This window comes from Morus notabilis, unplaced genomic scaffold (genome assembly GCF_000414095.1).
Source record: "Morus notabilis unplaced genomic scaffold, ASM41409v2 Scaffold78, whole genome shotgun sequence".
In the NCBI taxonomy this organism is placed as follows: Eukaryota; Viridiplantae; Streptophyta; class Magnoliopsida; order Rosales; family Moraceae; genus Morus; species Morus notabilis.
In genome coordinates, this window is record NW_010367622.1 from 820,830 (window position 1) to 827,103 (window position 6,274).

The window sequence follows — 6,274 nt, forward strand, 5'->3', positions numbered from 1 at the left end:
TTTTTTCTTATATAATATTCGGATTAAATTTCTCACATACATGCTGATTTTAACCCATTTTAGCTTAAGAATTATCCATCTCAAAATTTCGCTTTTGAAATCAACAAGAAAGAAACCACGAGCTGGCTAGATGTCATGTTGTAGTGACGTCCTAGGATTGGTTCTTGTCGAGGATTACCCTTTTGAGTGCATTTTTTATAAGATAATCTTAAAGAATTTTATTGCATCTCGATAATATTCTCGGCAATATCAGCTGTTCTACTTATTGGAAAAATGGCTAGAAAATTCTTTTTCTAGATATTATTTTAAGACTCGATTTTGAGCAAGACCCACAATGAATTAGTGGTAGTTCAATTTAGATTTATGTTGTGCGGAAAAAAATTAAAATTATATATTCATATGCTCAAAATGATAAATAGGTAATGAAAAATTGACTTTTAAAATGCTCTTACTAAGTTGGATAAACCAAAAGAAAAACTCCCATGAAATTGAGAAAACGAATGAAATGATGAGGTCTCTTGTCTTACATCGGACATAGACGAAGCTATTATCTACTCTAAGCCCTATAAAAGAGACCCCCTGCTCTTGATTTGAGATACATTCTCTCATAAATTCTTCCTATCTCTAGTGTCCTTAGGGTATTTATTTAGAGTTTGGGCAGGATTTGTTGTGTTAGGAATGGTGCCTTTAAAACATGTGATGTAATAAGATATTTTATTATTTATTTATTAAAAGATTTTTTATTATTTTATGTGCATGTATTATTGAATACTTTATGAATATCATTAAAAATTCCGCAAATATTTAGTTATTTACATGGGGTATTTAGTTAGAGTTTGGGCAGGATTTGTTGTGTTAGGAATGGTGCATTTAAAATATGTGATGTAATAAGATATTTTATTATTTATTTATTAAAGATTTTTTATTATTTTATGTGCATGTATTATTGAATACTTTATGAATATCATTAAAAATTCCACAAATATTTAGTTATTTACATGACCTCAAATATTGTACATAAGTGTCATATACGAGAGAATAATATTTAAGGATAATAATCAAAATATGTCCATAATAAATTTAATTAAAGTTTTTGAATATTTAATTAACATTATTAATACATGTTGTTCTCATTATGAATGGAACGATGTTGTCCGCATCGTTAATATATATAGAGAGATACTAAATGAGTGTATTGTACATAATGTGATTATGTAGGACTGTGACAAAGACATGATTCGAATTTCTAAATATGATGTTTGGGTCGGGCCGACCTAGCCCTAAACGAGAGTGGGTTGGCCCCGCCCGGCCCTAAGCCCTAAAAATTTAGGGTTAGGCCGGGTTCGGGCCTACAGTAGTGGGCCTTGGGCCGACCTGTTTAGTTCAGCCCAAACTTATAGCTCTAACTTCTATAAATAGGAAGCAATAGAAAATTGGATAACACAATTTTTGCCCTCCTTTACTTGTGATGTGCATGCACTATGGAGAGAGAAAAGAAAAGAAATGCTCTTCTACTCCCGGTTCCACCTCATACACATGTTGATATTGGTGGAAGAGAAAATTAGTGAGTGATTGTTCCCATAGTTCTAAATTAGAGCCCACAATCTAGATCTTATAAGTATCAAGGACAAGATGTAGAAGATTTGGTTATTCCAAGAAAGCTTGGAGCGAGAAACGTTTGTGGTCAAAGAACTCAAGTTATTGTCCTAATCGATTGATAGGTAAATTAATAAATTAATTAGAATAATAAATTAATTAGATTAATTTATTCACGTATAAATTAATATATTTTATAGTGTTTCAAAAGGTTTTATGAAATATTTTGTTCTATACGATTCGTACCGATACGCTTCTGCATTCGAAATTATTTTGAAAACCAACAAATTAGTTGTTTATTTATAATGTAGATCCAAGATTTTCAAAATAAATCAATAATATCAACAACAAAAAAGCATTTACATAGTAAAAATTGGATTTAAAATGTACATTCTTTATGCAAATATTTAGTTATTTACATGACCTCAAATATTGTACATAAGTGTCATATAAGAGAGAATAATATTTAAGGATAATAATCAAAATATGTCCATAATGAATTTAATTAAAGTTTTTGAATATTTAATTAACATTATTAGTACATGTTGTTCTCATTATGAATGGAACGATGTTGTCCGTATCGTTAATATATATCGAGAGATACTAAATGAGTGTATTGTACATAATGTGATTATGTAGGACTGTGACAAAGACATGATTCGAATTTCTAAATATGATGTTTGGGTCGGGCCGACCTGGCCCTAAACGAGAGTGGGTTTGCCCCGCCCAGCCCTAAGCCCTAAAAATTTAGGGTTAGGCCAGGTCCGGGCCTACAGTAGTGGGCCTTAGGCCGACCCGTTTAGTTCGGCCCAAACTTATAGCTCTAACTTCTATAAATAGGAAGCAATAAAAAATTGGATAACACAATTTTTGCCCTCCTTTACTTGTGATGTGCATGCACTATAGAGAGAGAAAAGAAAAGAAATGCTCTTCTACTCCCAGTTCCACCTCATACACGTGTTGATATTGGTGGAAGAGAAAATTAGTGAGTGATTGTTCTCATAGTTATAAATTAGAGCCCACAATCTAGATCTTATAGGTATCAAGGACAAGATGTAGAAGATTTGGTTATTCCAAGAAAGCTTGGAGCGAGAAACGTTTGTAGTCAAAGAACTCAAGTTATTGTCCTAATCGATTGCTAGGTAAATTAATTAGATTAATTTATTCATGTATAAATTAATATATTTTATAGTGTTTCAAAAGGTTTTATGAAATATTTTGTTCTATACGATTCATACCGATACGCTTCTGCATTCGAAATTATTTTGAAAACCAACAAATTAGTTGTTTATTTATAATGTAGATCCGAGATTTTCAAAATAAATCAATAATATCAACAAAAAAAAGCATTTACATAGTAAAAATTGGATTTAAAATGTACATTCTTTATTTACCAGTAGAACACAATCTATGCATTTTTGTAAAACTTGGATTTACGATATAAATTCTTTCTTATAAATAAAAGATTTGCGTGGTAAATCTCTAAATCCTTTATATACCAATACAATACAATTGGTGTTATTTGGTAGATGTTGGATTTAGAATGTAAATTCTCTTTTTCTTTAGATTTTTAGTTTATCTCATAAATTTATAAGTATTTCTCATGTAAAGGAGGTGCTTACTCGATAAATCTTTAATTTTTCTTTTTTATATTTTATTTGATTAATTACAAAATGAAAAAAAAAAAATAAGAATATGTAAACGTGATAAATAAACTATACAAATTTTATGAAATATTTGTTTTTAAATGTGTTAAATTCATGATTTTTCTTATACTGCAAAATAGTGTCTTAATATGTAAAATTTTAGAATAACCTCAAATTACATAATTCCATTTTACAAACCCTAACCACAGCCAGAACTAGATCAAACTCGAGCCCTTCACAAACAAGATTCATCACCAAGAGGGAAATATTCTCCTCCCTACCTCACCGTTAACGCAGCTCTAAAAATTATTATTATTATTATTATTAATTTAATATAACTTGTGGATGCAAACATAAGTTTGTCGGTAATTTACATCTGATTCTACCAAAAGGTGTAGAGTTCAAATCTCCCTCTATCTATAAGTTTATTGAAAAAGAAAAAAAAAAAAAAAAAAAAACATAACTTGATGAAACTTTGATTATTAACGCAATTTTTCTCTCTCCAGCAAAGAGTTATTATTCTCAATCTTTAGAATTCTAAAAGTCGTAAATTTTTAATATGAAAAATCGACTCGAGTATAATATACATGTACCTAAAGATATATATGGAGAGAAGAGCAGCCAGAAAACATGCGTTAAGGCTTAGCTCCAGAATCGGAAATCATCATTACTATTTATGTTAATTTAATATAATACTTTGTGGTAGTTTTAAAAATCTCCCTAACCCTACAAATTTAATAAATAAAAAACATAATTTGACGAAAATTTGACCATTAACTAGAATAATTTATTTATTTTTTCCTCTCTAGCAAGGAGTTCTTCTCAATCTTTAGAGTTGTAAAAGTCGCAAATAATTTTTAATATGAAAGATCTACTCGATCATGACACATGTACGTAAAGATTTATATGGAGAGGAGAGTAGCCAGAGAACATACTTGGAAGGCAATTAGCTCCATAATCAGAAATATATAGATTATCTTGTAGCTTTGGGTTGCCCATCAGTTTATTCAGTTTGGATATTTCCTGAAACATAGACACTATAGGCAGCTGCCCGATGGATCAATCTTCATGCAAGGAATGTGGGAAATAGCCCCTCAAAAAGGCGTCATCTATAAATGGACCGAAACCGGAATTAAATGTTGAGTTGTAAAAAATATTGTAACAAAAAAATTTGAGTTGTGAAAACAACCCCGTTCACTTCACCGATTCGAGTTTATAATTTAAATTTTGTTACAGTAAAAAAGTTCTCAGAAACAGTCACATCTAACTTTTTTACTACAATACAAAACTCTCATATAAAATCGCATCTCAACTCGAATCAGCGAAGTTAACGGATCATCTTGTTTTGTGTTTAGTGACACAATGAGCCCAACACGAACCTCGGAAAAAGAGAAATTTTACAGTAAGTAAGGCAGTCAAGGGTTCTTTGAGGATACCTATTTCCATCTGAACAGAGGTCTAATGCCTGCTTTGCAAGATGCCGAAATGGATGAAATGGAGACCCATGCTACGAAATATATATATATATATATATATATATTCTTAAGCAATTGTTTTTGTATTTATGATTACCTTGTGAATTGGTATACTTCACACCATTTTATACGATTTGTTTTTGTGTGCATTTTTCTCTTCTCTTCTTTTTCTTTCTTTCTTTTTTTTTTTTTTTTTTGATATTACACTCGCAAGTCTACGTGCGTTAGGAAAATTTTGTGAATTAATAAACAAAATTGACCCCCTACGATAAAATTAAGAATCCAGATAGTATAATAACTCTGCGAATTTTTTAGTAGGGTATAAAAAATTCTCTCAGAGCTTCTTTTCAATAGGGTATAAAAAAAATTCTCTAAAATATTATTTTTAAGTAATTTTGAATCAGATCAAACGTTTTTAGAAATAACACGCGTTAGTAATAATGTGTTCTTTACTGCAAAAAACTCGTAATCTGTACATTATTACCTACTGATCTTTGAACAAAGCAGCGCTAATTGGAATCATTTTACCTTATTGTATAAGTACTATACTTTTCGATATACTGCATAACTTTTTCGGCTAATTCTACACATATCAATTCTATAATTGATATACCATCGGTATGATGGTCTAACAGTAAAAGAGTATTGTAGTGCCCTTGTGATCACATGTTTGAATACAAGTTATCCTTTTAGGACCTGTTTGGTACGCAGAATTAGAAATGACCGAATAGAATTAAATTTTAATACTGTATTTGGTGAACATTTTTAAAAAAATTAGTGTAGACCTGGCTTTCTATGGTCAAATTCTACAAATAATTAGTTATATGAAGTTAGTATTGGGCCTTTAATCAGCGTAGTTTAAGGATTTAACAAACATATTTAATGAACATAAACTGGAAATACATAAAGCAGTGCAAGTAAATGACACCCGAGATTTAGACCCATTCACTTTATCAATTCGAGTTTTACTACAGTAAAAAATTCTCAGAAACAGTTATATCTAACTTTTTTATTACGGTAAAAAATTCTCATATAAAATCACATTTTAATTTGAATTAAAAATTCGACTTAGACCTTCTCAAATCATAGGCTCAATTCATCCAATACCATGATGTTCCGGCATCAACACGTGTCTAAGCACGTCGTTCAATGGACGGTTACTTGACAGAGGCTCTTGACTCGACAGACTCCATGGCCCTTTACAGCTTCGATCACAGAGCAGCTCGCATCTCCTTTGGTTTTGTCGACTCTATAAAGTTGATCCTACCAAGTCCGGGTTCGACACCATGGCTTCCATGGATTCGATCCAATCCTCACTTCCCTTGTTGTGCAATCTTGATTCGACTAGATATTTGGACTCGACTAAAGATTTGGGCTCGCCAAATCTGACTCCAAAAATTTGATTGGATAAACTTTTGTCTCTGTGCATTATCAAATATGTTGTTATCCTCTATTGAACCATGCTATAGCTTTTTACTAAAGTATATTGTGAAAAATATTAGGCTTTATTTGTAAATTTTTACAAATTGAGGGGTCTAATTGTATTTTTGAAAAATT